At 43.3% G+C, this 16,470-nt stretch overlaps 1 non-coding gene across 1 annotated transcript; it reads left to right on the top strand.

Annotated features, from left to right (window-relative positions):
* The first annotated feature begins 1,977 nt into the window (after positions 1-1,977).
* LOC118935611 (U6 spliceosomal RNA) lies at positions 1,978-2,084 on the top strand. The gene has a single exon (XR_005033925.1). It is a non-coding gene; the product is annotated as a U6 spliceosomal RNA (small nuclear RNA).
* The last annotated feature ends 14,386 nt before the right edge of the window (positions 2,085-16,470 follow it).

Here is a 16,470-nt window from a genome sequence, read left to right as displayed (position 1 = left end):
ATCGCTTAATTTTTTTCAATAATTTGTTTGACAGATATTTATATATTGAAAAGTACATGATATAGGCCAGACACTACAATGGAACCTCAAACACAAAGAGAGTGGGACAATCAGAAAAGTCTAAAAAATTTACTTAAAAATATTTAAGGTCTTAAAAAGAAGGAATAGAAAACATGATGAAAGAATAAGTGGTCATTTTTTAAAAAGAACAGGTAGATTAGAGAGAAAGAGAATTTAAAGAAATAAAATTTAATGTGGAATCAGTTATGGGAGGTACCAGGATTTAGGGGGACAAATGCTAAAAAGCACAGTACATCAGGGTAAGGTTGTTATGCAGATTTAAGTCCATGCCTTCTCCATCGATAACAGTTTATAAAAACTTTCACAACTCACCAATAAAAAGACAACCCATTTAAAAAGTTGGCAGAAAATTTGAATATACAGTTCTCCAAAGAAGATATACAAAGGCTAACAAGCACGTGAAAAGATTTTCAACATCATTAGTCACTGGGGAAATACAACATCAAAACCACAATGAGATCTACGAACTAGAATGGCTGTACTTTTAAAAGTGGACAATACAAAGTGTGAGGGAGGATGTGGAGAAACTAGACCTTTCATACATTGCTGATGGGAATGTAAAATGGTGTAACTGCTTTGGAGAAAAGTGTAGTAGCTCCTCAAAATGTTAACTAGAGTTACCATATGACCCAGCAATTCCATACTCAGGTATATACCCAACATAATTAAAAATATGTGTTCACATAAAAACTTGTACACAAATGTTCATAGAAGCATTATTCATAAACGACCCCAAAGTGGAAACAACCCAAAGCCTATCAACTGATAAATGAATAAACAAATGTGATACATTCATAAATGGAATCTTATTCAGCTATAAAAAGGACAAATGGATGCACCCTGAAAACATTATGCTAAGTGAAAGAAGCCAGATACAAAAGGCCGATACTATGTGATACCAATTATTTCCAGAACAGGCAAATCCATACAGAAAAAGAGCAGATTAGTGGTTGTCAGGGGTAGGGGGCAGGGGGAAATGGGCAGGGAATGCTAAAGGGTATAGGGCTTTTTTGGGGGGTGATGAAGATGTTTTGGAATTAGACAGTGGAGATGGTTGCTCAGCATTGTGAATATACTAAAAACCACTGAATTGTATACTTTAAAAGAGTGAATTTTATGGTATGTGAATTATTTCTCAATTAAAAAAAATCATTTGCATTCTTGGGCAGCATCTGATTTAAAAAGATGATTTAATAAATGAACTTACTCAGAATTAAAAAAAAAAACAAACCTCTTAGGTACCTAGGAATAAATATAATGATAGCCTACTCATTGAGGAGATTCTAAATTTTATTGAAGTTCATAAAAAAAGACCTAAGTCAATGGAGAGACATGGCCTATTTGTGTATTATGGCAATGACATTACAGTTACTTTTCCTAAGTTAATTTATAAATTTATTGCAATTATAATAAAAAGCCAGCAGATTTTCTTGTGTGAACCTAATATACTGACCTTAAACTTTATATGAAAACAAAGAGCCAAGGATAGCCAAGAGAATATGAGAATTAAGGAGAGGCTTCCCGATCAAATATCAAGGTTATCAGAAAGCTACAGAAATTAGTGCTGTGTGGAGTGGCCAGAGAAATATTAAAATAGGTCAACAGAAAAGAATAGACAGACCCATATATGGGAAGCTTAGTCTATGGGTGTTAGGCAATTGGAATATTTACATGCAAACATTTATAAGGAAAATAAAATAATGTTACTTTCTAACCACCTGCCATACTCCCCAAATAATTTACATTTAGGATTAAAAACAAAAATGTGGAAAAGTTTTATAAAAATGGATAGTAAAATATACAGGAGAATATCTTTATGACCTCAGGACAGTGAATGATTTCTTGAACAAGACCCAAAAGAACATAGAAAAAGATAAATTCAGTAACATTAAACTTGTGCTTGTTTTGGCAGCGCATATATGAAGATTGGAACGATATAGAGAAGATGATCGTGGCCCCTATGCAAGGATGACATGCAAATGCGTGAAGTGTTCCATATTTAAATAAAAACAAACATTAAACTTAAAAACCTTAATGGAGACAAAAAATGCAAACCAAATTAAGATTAGCTTAAAAATTTGGAAAAGGTATTTGCAAAGCATATTGCAAGGAATTGATACCTGGAATCCCTAAAGAACTTGTATAGATCATTAAGTAAAAGGCAAAAAATATTGAAAATTGAGTAAAGGATATAATCAGGCAATTTGCAGAAGAGGGCAATAAACTTATGAAAGATGTCCAAACTGACTAGTTATAAGGACAATGCAGTTAAAACAGTTATAATGACCAATCACATCCATCAAATTGGAAAATTAACCAGACTATATAATCCCAAGTGTTGGTGAAGGTAGGGGGAACTGGCAATCCTTAGACATTGTTGCTGGAAGTATAAATTGCTGTAGTCACTTTGGAGAATAGTTTGGCATCTAATACATTTGAAGGTAAATCCTTCCACCCAGCAAGCCTCCTTCTAGGTACAGACTCTGAAGAAGTTCTCATGTGTGGTCACAAGGACGCATGAGCAAAAAAGTTCACTGCAGCAACGTTTGAAAATAGTAAGACATGGAAAGAGCGTAACTATCCATCAACAATAGAATGGATAAATTCTGATCTACTTATGCAATGAAATACTAGTTCAATGAAAATTGTATATAGGCCAATTAACTTGTAGCTCTATATTTATCAACTTGGACATCTAGAAAACATGTTCAGTGAGGAAAACAAGATACAAAATGATTCACAAACTATGACATGAATATAAAAGGTAAAGCACACATAATGTTCATATAGATTGTAAATACAGTTGTAAATACAGATGCAGTAAATGTTTAATAACAGGGACAGAAGGTTACATATCAACTTGAGGACAGCAATCACCTCTAGAGAAGAAGAGAGGAGGTGGGGTGGTATAACTGTATCCGTATCATTTTATTTCTTGTTTAAAAGCATTTGAAGCAAATATGGTTAACAGTTGTTAAAACCAGGACATAAATACACGATTTTTATATTTTATTTATTTACATATCTTTGGAATATTTAATAGTGTATTTTTTAAGTAGGCACAATCCATGCACAAGGTTGTTTGATGTTTGACCTTGAAGAGCCGTTCAACTTCCGGGTTGCAGGTTTTCTTTACTCAAATGGGGACGGCAACCCTTCTTGTTCTGCCTGGTAGGCTTCTGGTGCGCATTAAGTCGGCTCACACACAAGAGAGCACTATGAAAACCATAAATTCTGCTTAATGCTGATACTATTGTTATCACATAAAAGGAAACGGCAAATACATAATGAGCTAAGAACCGTTCAATCTGAGATTTGCAATTAGAGCACACACTACTTCTGAAGTCGGTTACAGATAAAGAGAAAGTACTGTATTTCCCTGTCATGTTTCCCCAGGGTGTTCTAAGCAGTGCAGATAAAGGCTGCTTGCCCAGGGAGGTGGGTGAGAAGGTCCTAGGTTTAACGGGAGCATAAATTACTCCTTTGGCCGTCTACGGGACTCTCCCTCCGAGGAGCCTTTAGGGGAAAATGCCAGCAGCTCTAAACAAAGGCAGCTTGTATAAGCAATCAGTTAGTTTGTCACAGAGGCAAATATTTTAAGGGAAGTTACAGGAGTGTTCTTGGAATTCCTGGGACAGGAAGACCTGCAAGAATTGCCCCTGAGCAGCTCATCTCCTGTCCCTGGGAAGGAAATTGATGAGTTAATTCATATGCACAGGAGAAGAAGTACTTGCTGACCCACGGCTTCCAGTCCTCACTATATTTACTGAAATGATCTCAGCCTTTCAACTAGATTGGGAGAAATCATTTCCCTGGGGGAAATCTCAAGAAAATCATTGTTTCCCTATCATCAGGTGGAAATCTTGTTAAGTGCTCCAAAGACCTTGGTTTGATGGGTTTGTGCTCCACAGCCCCTGGCAGCCTTGGCTAGGATTTCATTCTAAAATAACATTTCGTCTTTGTAAAAAATGTCTTATTGCTCCAGGCTTTTGGGGCTCAAAGACCTTCATGAGTTTTTGACTTGAGGAGACCCTGGGGAGAAATGGAGGACATTTACCTGTCATCTCTTAGTTGGTCTACAAGATGTAGGGACACCTGCCATGACTATCAAGACACTGCCCCCAACCAACCATTCAGAATTAGTATTAAATGTAATTTTTTTCTTTTTAAATAGATTTTATACTTTAGAGCAGTTTCAGGTTCACAGCAAATTTGAGCAGAAAGTACAAAGATTTCCCATATACCTCCTTTCTTCACTCATGCAGTGCCTTCCCATTACTAACATCCCTCACCAGAGTGGTTCATTTGTTACAACTGGTGAACCTACATCAATATATTATTGTCACCCAAGTGTCTATAGCTCACATTAGAGTTCACTCTTGGAGTTGCACATTCTATGAGTTTTGACAAATGTATGATGACATGTATCTGCCATTGTAAAGAAGAGTTTCATAGCCCTAAAAATCCTCTGTGCTTTGCCTATTCATTCCTTCCTCCCCCCAAGGCCTGGCAACCACTGATCTTTTTACTGTCTCCATAGTTTTGCTTTTTCCAGAATGTCCTATAGTTGGAATCATAAGGTAGGTCTACTTACTGCATTGCTTCTTTTAGAAATATGCATGTAAGTTTCCTCCTTGGCTTTTTTATGGCTTGATAGCTCATTTCTTTTTAGGGCTGAGTAATATTCTATTATCTGGATGTATCCACATTATCCATTCACTTACTGAAGGACCTTGGTTGTTTCCAAGTTTTGGCAAATACGAATAAAGCTGCTATAAACATCCACGTGTAGGTGTCTGTATGGATGTAAGTTTACCGCTTATTTGGGTAAATACCAAGGAGCATTTGGTATGGACAGGAAAACAGTATTGTTGTGGCTTGATGGATCTTATGGTAAGAGTATGGTTTAGTTTTGTAAGAAACTGCCAAGCTATCTCCAAAGTGACTGTGTCTTTTTGCATTGCCACCAGTAATGAATGAGAATTTCATTCCATTCCATTTGGTGTTGTCAGTGTTCTGGGTTTTGGCCATTCAAATAGGTAGGTAATGTTATTTTATTTTTGTTTTAATTTGCATTTCCCTAATGACATATGATGTGGAACATATTTTCACAGGCTTATTGACCATCCTTATCTCTTTCGTGTCCCACTTTTTGATCATATTTTTTGTTTTCTCATACTTGAGCTTTAAGTTATATGTATATTTTGAATATGGTCCTTGATGAAATAATTTCTTTTACAAATATTTTTTCCCCATTCTATGGCTTGTCATCTCATTCTCTTAACAGTGTCTTTTGCAGAGCAGAAGTTTTCATTTTAATGAAATCCAGCTTATCAATTATTTCTCATATGGATCATACCTTTGGTGTTGTATCTAAAAAGTTATCACCATCCCAAGGCATTTAGGTTTTCTCCTGTTATCTTCTAGGAGTTTCATAGTTTTGCATTTTACATTTAGGGCTGTGAGATCCTTTCTGAGTTAATTTTTATGAAGCATATAATTTCTGTGTTTAGATTCACTTTTTTGCACATGGATGTCCAGTTGTTCCAGCACCTTTTGTTGAAAAAACTGTCTTGTTCCATTGTATTGTCTTTGCTCCTTTGTCGAAGATCAGTTGGCTATATTTATGGGCCCTCTACTCTGTTCCTTTGATCTATGTGTCTTTTCTTTTACCCATACTATATTGTCTTGATCATTGTCACTTTACAGCGAGCCTTGAAGTCATGTAGTACCAGTCCTCCAACTTTGTTCTTCTCTGTTTATATTATTTAGCTATTTTAGGTCTTTTCCTTCTCATATAAGCTTCAGAATCAGTTTGTCAATATCCACAATATAACTTGCTAGGATTTGGGATTATGCTGAATTTTGGAAGTTCAACAAGTTGCGAAGAACTGACCTCTTGACAATATTGAGTTTTCCTGTCCACGAACATAGGATATCTCTCCATTTATTTGGTTCTTTGATTTCTTTTATCAGAGTTCTGTAGTTTTCCTCATATAGATCATGTTCATATTTTGTTATATTTATACCTAACTATTTATTTTTGGGGGTGCTATGTAAATGGTATTGTGTTTTCAACTTCAATCTACTTGTTCATTGCTGACATATAGGAAAATAATGGACTTTTGTATATTAACCTTTTAATTCCAGGGTTTTTTAAATAGATTTACTTGGATTTTCTACATAGACAATCATGTGATCTGCAAACAAAAGCAATTTAAAATCTTCCTTCCCAATCTGTATACTTTCTTTATCCTTTCCTTGTCATATTGCATTAGCTTGAACTTCCATTGTGATGGTGAAAAGGAAGGATGAGGGGAATATCCTTGCCCTATTCCTAATTTTAGTGGGAAATCTTCTAGGGTCTCACCATTAAGTACGATGTTAGCTATAGGTTTTTTGTAGATATTCTTTATCCAGCTAAGGAACTTTCCCACTATTCCTAGTCTACTGAGAGTTTTTCCCATGAATGAATGGGTGCTGGATTTTTCCAAGTACTTTTCTGCATCTATTGACATGATCATGTGATTTTTCTTCTTCGATTTTTTGATGTGATGGATTACATCAATTAATTTTTCAGTGTTGAACCAGTCCGGCCTACCTAGAACAAACTGCATTTCATGATGGTCTGTGTAATTCTCTCTATATTGTTGGATTCATTTGTAAACACTTTGCTGAGGACTTTTGAATCTATGTTCATGAGAGATACAAGTCTATAATTTTCTTATATTGTCTTTGGTTTTGGTATTAGGGTAATGTTGGCCTCATAGAATGAGTTAGAAGTATTCCCTCTGATGTTCTGAAAGACGTTATAGGGAATTGGTGTCATTTCTTTGTTAAATATTTGGTAGAATTCACCAGTGAACCCAGTCAGCCTATAAATTTATTTTTAACTCATCTTGACTCATATCACTGCTACCAGTTTTGCTTGATAGTAATAGTCCCTTAAAGTTGCCTATTATCCCACTGTCAGAGTAGTTATGGGGAACATAACCGGCTGCAAAGCAAAATGAAAATCGGGACTTTTGTTAAAAAATTATTATGACTATTAAGACAGCAACAGCAAAACATAGAGCTAATGTAGAGCCCTGTGCAACTGCACAAGACACATGCATATGTAGCCAGCTCTGACATGGGGGCCCAGAAAAAGTGGCCTAAAATCTATGGGAAGTCCTATCGCACCTGGGAGGGCACTAGCATTTACTGTGCTATGAATGTGGTCACAATAGATATTCAATAAATGTTTATTGAATAAATTTCACTAAATTCCCACAACCGCCCTAGGAGGTGCATATTATTTCCCCTCATTTTACTGATCTAGCATGTGAGGCTTGGAGTAGTAAGTAAATGTGCCCAAGGCACAAGGCTAGACTGGCAGAAATAGAATTCAAACCCTCTTCTGACCCTCACATGGGTTTCCCAACTCACATAGGTTTCCCTGGAGCCAAGGAGCCCACACAGTTCCTGCTCATCAGGAGGTCTGGGTGGGTTAAGGAACCCTTTAGTAGGGCTGGGAGCCCAGGTAGCCAGACCCACCTGAAATCTTAACTTCACCCTCAGAGCACTGCTGAGGGGTACATCCAGGTCCTTGAGAAGTAGAGTCACATAGACCCCTGTCTCCTTCTAGGACCCCAGGAGAGCCCCCTTACCCAACATCACACTTTCCCACCACCTCCTCACATTAGCCCTTGTGCTGTGGCTTAATATTTTACAAGAGGGGAAAGGCCTTTGGCTACACAATGTTTCTGCTTTCAGTCCTGTTCCAAGGTAAAGAATTACAAGCCCCACTCAGCTATTAGACTGAGAGAGAGGAAGTAAATTAAAGGGTAAACAGATAAAGAGTGGTGGTTCATAAATTATTCTACTATGGTATGTTATTATGATTCCATCTTAAAGGCTAACTAATTCATTCTTTCCCAACTCACTTTGTGTGTGCATGCCCAACACACACACACACACACACACACACACACACACACACACACACACACACACACACACACACACATTGCATTTAAAAAGACAGCTGGAGCAATGGTAGCTAACGCCAGCCAGGGTTTTCTTACACCTCTCCGTGGAGCAGAGACTCATATTCAGTAGCTGCTAACTAGGCTTTCTGGCCCTGTCACTCTCTCCAGTCTGTCTTTCCTGGAGGATCATCAAGGTTGCCTGGCAACCACCAGCAGGTCGGCCCCTCACATGGTTTCCTTAAAGAAAATGGCAAAGCTCTCCTTCCTGTCACAGTGCAAGCAAGGTCTAATTAGTGTGAACGGGAATCAATCACAGAGGGGGATGGGGAGAAGCACAGGCTGGGAAACAGTGTGTGGAGAGTGCAGAGGAGGGCCTGGAGTGGGTGCTTGGGAGCCAGTGTGAAAATAGCCATTATTTCTTAATTCCACCCCTTACTGCCTCCATGATGGAGCCCAGGGCAGGGCAGACAAGGGGAACTTGCTAGGCTCATGTCTGAGCTATGGTTGAATAAATAGGGCATCTTTAGTCTGGAGAAGGAGTGGAGATATGGTTGTCTTTAAATATTTGGAAGCTGAGAGTGCAGAAAGGGATTAGTCTGGTGCTAGTTGGTGTGAGCGGGGAGCGAATGTGGGCCCATTACGAGGTAGAGGTTTTGAACTCTGAGCGGTTCATGGAGGAAGGGTTTGTCTTGGGAAGACAGTGAGTTCCCAGTGGCCCAGGCATGCATGCTGGGGCAAGAGTGTGCACAGGTGGGCACTGACGCCTTTGATGGGTCCGGTCCACATCTATGACACATCACCTTGGACGTGTGTGCGTTCCTGAGTGGACATAAGTAACTCAGTGTGTGGGCACTGAGTTCATCCGACCCATGCCCTGGGTCCTGAGAACCAGACACCCTCTCGTCCCTACTAGCAAATGTCGGATATGCTGTTGGCGTCCTCTTCATACACCCCGAGGATCCCAGCCCAGGGTCTCTTGAACCCACAGGTATGGTGGGAGGCACTGAAAACAGAGTGGGGGTTGGGCTGTACTCACGGAGCAGACAAGAGAAAGGACTGGCTCGTTCTTGCTGGAGCAGGTGGCAGCATGAGTTGGGGGACAGGTCACGGGTTATAGGGGGGACTTTCGCACTTGGAACAGGGACTGGAAGACCACAGCGTGCGTGAGAGGAGATGGAGAGGGAGAAGTTGGTGCCAAATGACGCTGAAGTTCATTTCAGATGTTGGGTGTGTCAAGCTAAGGTTTGGACAGGTAAGCAGGAGAGGCAGGCCCCTGAGAGACCACCTATCACACAGTGACATTTAGTGTCTGCCATGTGCCGTGCGCTTTCCACTGAATTGTCTTTAATAATCACAACAACTCGTTAGGCAGGGAATTCTATCCCCATTTTACAGGTGAGGAAATTGAGGCACAGAGAGGCCAAGTGACTTGCCCAGAATGACTCAGGAAACAGCAGTAAAGACTGAAATACAGATGTGCCCTCTCCAAATTCCACCTCTTTCCACTTTGCTGCTGTTCCCTCCCACCCCCAGCAGACAGGGATCCAGGCACTAACGCTGCGGTTGTGCACACACAGACTGGCCCCTGCTGGTGGGCGTGTTAGACCTGAGAGCTCAGCATCACCTAGTTATGCCTTCTTTTTTTTAAAAAAATAGATTGTTTTCTTTTACATTTATACGTAGAGGGACACTAGAGAGTACGTGCATAAAAGGGTACAGATGCATACACCTGTAGAACCATCACCCAGGCCAGGAGACAGGACATTTCCAGAAGCTCCAATTGTGTTTTCCTTAACACAAATCAGAACTCTCTTGGAACTGCTAACTATATACACGAATGGGTCATGTGCCACTAGATAGAGCCTAACCAGATTTGCTAACATAGGGATTGCATTTTTCTCTCCAAATGCTATGGTTTCCAGAGCCCAGAAGAAGAGGGGATGAGGCGATTGTATAGCAGATAAGATCCTGAAGCCCAGCATTTGAGATGATTAATGGTCCTTGGGCTGCAGCTCCGCTCAGTCTGATGTGGAGAGAGCGCAGCCCTGTTTAAATTACCTCTGTTCCAGCCCCCACCAACCACACTGCTCTGTTACCCTCAGTGAGGTCAGAACCAACCCCTGTTTAAACTCTCAGGAGCCTTAGAGGGCGCGTGTCATCTCTTAGCAAAGTCAAAGGAGTATTTCTGAAGAGTTACCTGGGAACTCAGAATGCTACCTTACAGCCCTTAGGGTTTGGGGGCTTTCTCAGTCTGGGACTCCTGCAGCCTGCTAGCTTTGAGGAGGTCGGCAGCGGGGCCTGGGGAGCCCTGTTGGGAGGATGGAAATGCCAGATGGCAGGCAGGTGTTCCACCTGACTTAACAACCTTATCAGGTGCCCAGAGGGGCCCAGCCCTCAGCAGTCATGCTGTGAAAGCCAGGGAAGGCGTCCACACTCCTCCCCCTTCCCTCCTCCATCTCTTTGGCCTGCCCCCCGCAGTTGGTCAGAAGGCCATCCCGTGGTTCTCAGCTTGCGGACTCAGTCCCCACCATACTAGATCCTGGGCAGAGGCTGATGGCTAGGAATCCAGAAGACAGAATTTGCTGTCTCCCAAATTCATCGTTTATAGACTGGCAGGGAGATGATGGGCCGTGGAAAATCCCTCCCTGGCTACGTGCAGATTCCTGTTAGAGTGGAGGGTGACTTACCTTAACGCAGCCATACTGGGGGCTTTGGCACCCCCACATTCTAACTGCTCTGCCCTGCTGCACTGGGCCCCAGCTTCTAGCCTTTAGTTTTTGTCAGTGGGGTGGAGGGAAGAAGAGAGTAACTCTGGGTAGCCTCACCTCTGGGTGGGGTGGCCAACTTCACATCCAAATATCTTGGTTAGTGGTTATATATCACACATTCCAACTTCCACCTCCAAATGCCCAGCCCAGCCATCTTGGGACAGAGCCCAGCTTCTTTATGAATATACCTAAAATGATGTTCTTTTCCTATATTCAGCCACTGAGGACTAGAGAAGCTGGATGTCCACAGGCTCACAATTCTTCCCAGCACCCTTGCTCCTACAAAAGAAAGGAATCTCCATAAGGGACTTGTATCTAGAGTAAAGAATTCCTACAACTCAATAAAAGGACAAATAACCTAGTTTCAAAAAAAAGAAAGGAATCTCCGGGTCAAGGTGGCTCCCTGCATACATCTGTTTTCTCCTGTCTTCTCAAAATCCCCTGGTGAAGACAGTGATGTTCAGAAGGGCCCATGGCTCATATGCATAGACCAATAATGAGGAGCGAAACAGGAAGAGGGATCAACAATGGATTAAGCGATTAATGGATTTCCGGAAGGCAGAAAGTTACAGGTAATACTGGGCAGAAGCAACTGAACACTCTCAACCGTGCAGAGGATGCCCTCGTCACTGCCCCAGAAGAGCGCCAGATTCAGAAAAGTGGCCAGCTGCTTGGCATCGATTCTAGGAGAAGGTGGGAGAGCTTGTCCGGAGACAGACCGGCGGGATACTGCTGTTTGCTGGTGGTCTACAGGCTCTGAAACATCCCGACGCCCAGGCTCACCCCAGGTCAGTGATATCAGAATACCTGGGGAGGGGACCTAGGGCTCAGCATTTCTAAAGCTCCGTAGTTGTATGCATTGGGTAGCCACAGGTGAGAGCTACTGGTCAAGAAGACAGTCTTCTTTTGGGCATTGGGAAGGGAGTGAATCAGCCTGTTCCCTTCCTGCCACCCTTCAGAGAAGCCTGCCAGTCAATAGGCAGGGGCTCCCTGGCCGAGGCCCTCATCACCCGAAAGGGTGGCCCAGCCTCCCCCATCACCATGTCCCTGATTCCGTGCCCCCACTTGTCCTCCCACAGCTCCAAGAACGATGTTCCTAAGGATCAACACTGACCCTCTCACACCCCTGCTTTCTCCCACAGACCAAGTCCGGAAGGTGGGGCCTCCCCAGAAGGTCCCATACTTTTCTTTCTAACCCCATCTCCTCCCCCTGCCCTAGGCTCTAGTCAAACTGAGGACAGGGCTCCTCTTGTTCTACATGTGTCTCCTCACCGTGCGTCTTCCTCTAGTGCCCGGCCAGACGACCCGGGCACAGCAGGTGCTCACATAAAGGGCTCATCGAGCCGAACTGAGTTTAGGCGAATGCGTGCCTCTGGCCTATAGAGTGAAGGAGACATAATTCGTCCTTGCTGAGGTGCTCTGGCCACAGATGGCATCCTTCTTAGGGAAAAGGAGGGCTCTAAGTAGCTTGAAAACTCAGTATGTTTCCCAACCTACCATTTTTTGCTGTTATTCATGTTTTATCTCACATAAGTATAAATATCTGTACTGATTTTGCCAATTATTAAAATAAAACATGCTTATTATAAATAAGAAAATAGAGATATGTCTGAAGTGGAAAGTGAATTTCTCCCTATTACTCCCGCCAGGAAAAACCATTATTGAGGATTGAGGCATAAATCCACTGACTTTTTAAAATCCACGTGAACTGGTTTCTGCCTCAAAGGGGTCCACACTCTATGAACTGCTTTCTTCACCCAACCGTTGTCCATATTCTTTCCAGTCAACACAGGCTCACCACCTAACTTTTCCATCATGACCTTCCTTGGTTAACCAGGGTCCCCTCTTGGTATAGGCTTACATTATTGCAGCTTTAGTTGTAACATTTTATGTTTGTGAAAATAATGCAAAAGATGTGAATTAGAGCAATAATTCATGAAAAGAATCATGTGAACAAAGAATCACCCATTATCTCTTATTCAAGCACAACTATTGTGGTGTATTGCCCTCCAGGCGTTGTTCTTCCCTTATGTTTAAGACGGTTGGCCTTGCTGCATGCACTGTGATCCTCCTTTGACCCTGAACTCATCATAAACGTATTAAGCGTTATGACTTCGTTGGCATTACCACTGGCTTTGGAAGCTGCTTGATATTCTTTGAGGGGCTGTGTGGAGTTTCTTAGTTTTCCCCACTGTAGGACATTCTGGTTGTAATGAGCAGTCTGGTGTGTGGAAGGTTCTATTTCCCTAAGAATTGTAATTCCTGGTCAAAGTGATGGGGTGCTCTTCCAAGTTGCTTATCACCGTTGCTATGGCTTCAGTAACCTCCTGCAAAACCTGCCTCCTAAAGTGAAAACCATTTTCTAGAAGGTGTCTCTCACCTTATGCTTTCCCACCTGCTATGCCCTCTGCTGTCTCTCCCCTGACAGCCACGCACCAGACCTAGTTAGGGATCACTTCTTCCTCAAGACATTCCCTAACTAAGGAACACCTGGGGTGCCTGTCACATCCGGGCTAGCTGTCTCTGGCTATGTGTATCCACACGGCTCTGTGCTTCCCTAACCAGCACGTTCCACAGCTCATTCTCTGTTGTACAGTGTAAATTAATCACTACTGCATTCTTAGTGGGTGAAAGGGACGGGACAATCAGGGGAAAGCGGGAATGCCTTGTCCCTCCCTAACAGGTTGCCCCCCCAACCCACTCCTTCCAAACCCTCAGGTGGCCTGTGGCCTAGAGGTAGACAGGAGGTCATGCCTTCCTCAGCCACACTCGGCAGCCTGTTGCCCTCCAAGCAGATCCCAACACCACAGTTCTTGGGCTCCCAGACCCTGGGGGGTAGGATGGTGGCTGGGAGGAGGCTCATGCCTTGTGGGTGGCCAGGCCCTGCTGCTCTTCCAGACGCCCCAGCTGCCTCCATTACAAGGCAGCGCTGGTGCGGGGCCGGGAAGGACTGTTTGTTCAATTGTCACAATAGAGGGGAGATTACCGGTGCTGGAGGGGAGGACCAGCTGTTCCATCTCCCCAGCCAGTCCTGGCCTCCTGCACCTGATAGCTTCCCTAGGTTTTATCGAATCTCTGTGTCTCACAATTACCTCTAATTTCATTGCTTTCATGGTAAGAATAGTGCTTTTCCTGCAGCTAAGGTTTTTTATGTTCCCTGGGCTTTGCCTTGTCGGTCCCCAGCCTCTTCCTTTCATTTCTAGCAAACTACATGAGCAATCATTTTCCAGGAGCTCTGCCTGCACCCCTACCCTGGCCACTTACACCCCAGCTACTTACCCCTGTCCTGCTCTGGAGAGTGGAGGGTGGAACTGGGCAGGCCTTAGTCACCCCAGGGACTTCTGGTTTAAGGAACCCACTCTGCAGGGTTCTGTGGCCCAAGCAGCTAGCTACTGCTGTGGGAAAGAAGACGCATTTCCTCTTCTCCTTCTCTCCAAAAACCTTCCTCCAAGCCCCATCTCAGGTACATCTAGAAGGAGGGAGCCCTAGACTTCAGGTTTGTCTTAACTCATACCTTTGACAAATATTTTTTAGTATTCTCATATGTGCTAGGCACCAGGCATTCAAAAACAACTTATTTAACAGACTTATTCAGCACAATGCTCAAGTGAGGTGTAGCCATAGGCATGATTTTAAGATGCAGCAGCTGCCTTTGAGAAGTTGCAAATCTTCCTGGGCGCAGAAGGGATTGTTGATTGAATACCTAATGGGATGTAGCCCTGTTTGAGGTAATACTGTTGTTCCTGTTGTAGAGATGAGACAGTGAGCCGGGGTGTCTTTCCCACTAAGCCGAAGGCTTCTCCGAGGCAGGAACCTGACTTGTTCACCTTGGGTGAGGCACACCCAGCACGCTGCCTGAATGTTCTAACACAGAGCAAGTGACCTGAAAAGATTGGCTGCACAGAACAGAGAGATGAAGTTTCTCACTTGTCCAAAGTCATGCGGCTAGCACAGGACAAAAATGAGTTTTTCCTCTACCACACCGTGGTTGCTGCTGCTATAGGGCACTTTGGTGTGAACAAGGCTCTCTCCCGCTTTGAGCAGATTGACTGCAAAAAAAGGCAAGTCCTCTGGGTAAGCCAGTGAGAAGAAACACTCTATCCTCAGCCGATGTAGCCTCATACCAGAGTCCCAGGGCTTGCTGAGCCAGCTAGGGCTACACTTGAGCCCTGTCCTTGTCCCCAACCACCCCAGATCAGGCACAGCAAAGGCTCATCTGTGTAAACCCAAGTCAGTCTCACTTTGAAGCCCAGACTCTTCGTCTCTGCCCTATGAACAAGAGCAATTCCCCCTAAACATTTTCATGCCAAGAGAAAGCTGCGTGCGTGCGTGCGCGCGCGCGCGTGTGTGTGTGTGTGTGTGATTTTTGGCAAGAAATAGCTAAAATAGTAGAAGTGCCCAACAGCTGCTGCTAGGTTCCTTTTAACCCAAATCTGGAAGTTATTCTTTCCTGCCCAAACTGAACAGAACAAAACACATCTTGTTGCCCGAGCACTAAGTCATAGGGGCCAGAGCCGTGGCAAGACTGTTGGAGAAATACCGAAGGCCACAACGTCACCAAAGGTAAAGAAAAACCACTCCTGGGGCCGGAAGCATTTAGCCAAGAACATGGAGGGAAGATGCATCTTCAAACAACTGATAAGAACTTGGATTTGAAATTTGAAGGCTAAGAAACTGGAAGTAGAAACTGAGCAGTTCCTGCAAGCAATAAAGGACTTATTTTGAAGAAGTAAGCCTTGTACAACAAGAATAAGGTAGGGGAATCTAAAAGAGGGTCAAGTGAAACCCAGCCTCAGTTTCTGCATCTGTAAAATGGGGATAATAATACCTAACTCACAGGGTCACCCAGGGGATTAAATGAGATGATGCAGGTGAAATGATTGGCATAGGGTCTGGAGTACAGTAAATGTGCACAAAATGGTGATTGCAATGATTCTGATTAAAGGACCGGTGGTGCTGATGACGATGATGACAGTGGTGGTGATGGGGTGATAGTTGTGTAACACTCAGGTAAGAAATGTCTGCCTCTGAATACAGAGGTGAGAAGAGCTGTGCCAGCCTCTTCTAGAAAGGGAGAAAGGACAAGAGCCTCTTGTCCTGCTTTTGTTCCATCCCCAACTCTCACGGCTAATGCAGATAGCAAGCGGAGTTGCTAAAAGCCTTGGCAGAGAAGCCACAGGAGGACTGAAGTGAGAGGAGAGAAAGCTCTCAAGTCCTTCAGGCCCCCTCCCTATCCCTCCATCCTCCCACTTCTTTGGGGACCCTGTGTGCTCGTGGACTCCTGAGAGAGACAAAGGAGGCAGGAGCATCGGGGTGCAGTGAGGGCTCAGGACTCAGTGTTCTTCCCCTGGTGAGAGCATGATGGGAGGGAGCGGGGGAACTAGAAATTGGAACGTCTGGGAAAGGTTGGCTGGAGAGCTGGGGAAGTGAGATGCATTATATGGTGTGCTTGAAAACTACCCACTGAGGCGCTGCCCTGCATGTACAAAACGCTGTTATTGACATTCAACAAAATCTCTATTGAGTGTCTATGTCCCTGGCACTGTGTTGGGTCTCAAGAATCAGTAGTTGCAAAACAGAAATGGTCCTTGTCCTTGTGGAGGTGATTTCAAATATAGCCCAATCCAAATATTCTATTACGTTCTGAACAA

Source organism: Manis pentadactyla, chromosome 18 (genome assembly GCF_030020395.1).
Source record: "Manis pentadactyla isolate mManPen7 chromosome 18, mManPen7.hap1, whole genome shotgun sequence".
NCBI lineage: Eukaryota > Metazoa > Chordata > Mammalia > Pholidota > Manidae > Manis > Manis pentadactyla.
Note: the sequence above shows the minus strand (reverse complement) of the source record. Positions and strands in the feature narration are given on the sequence as shown.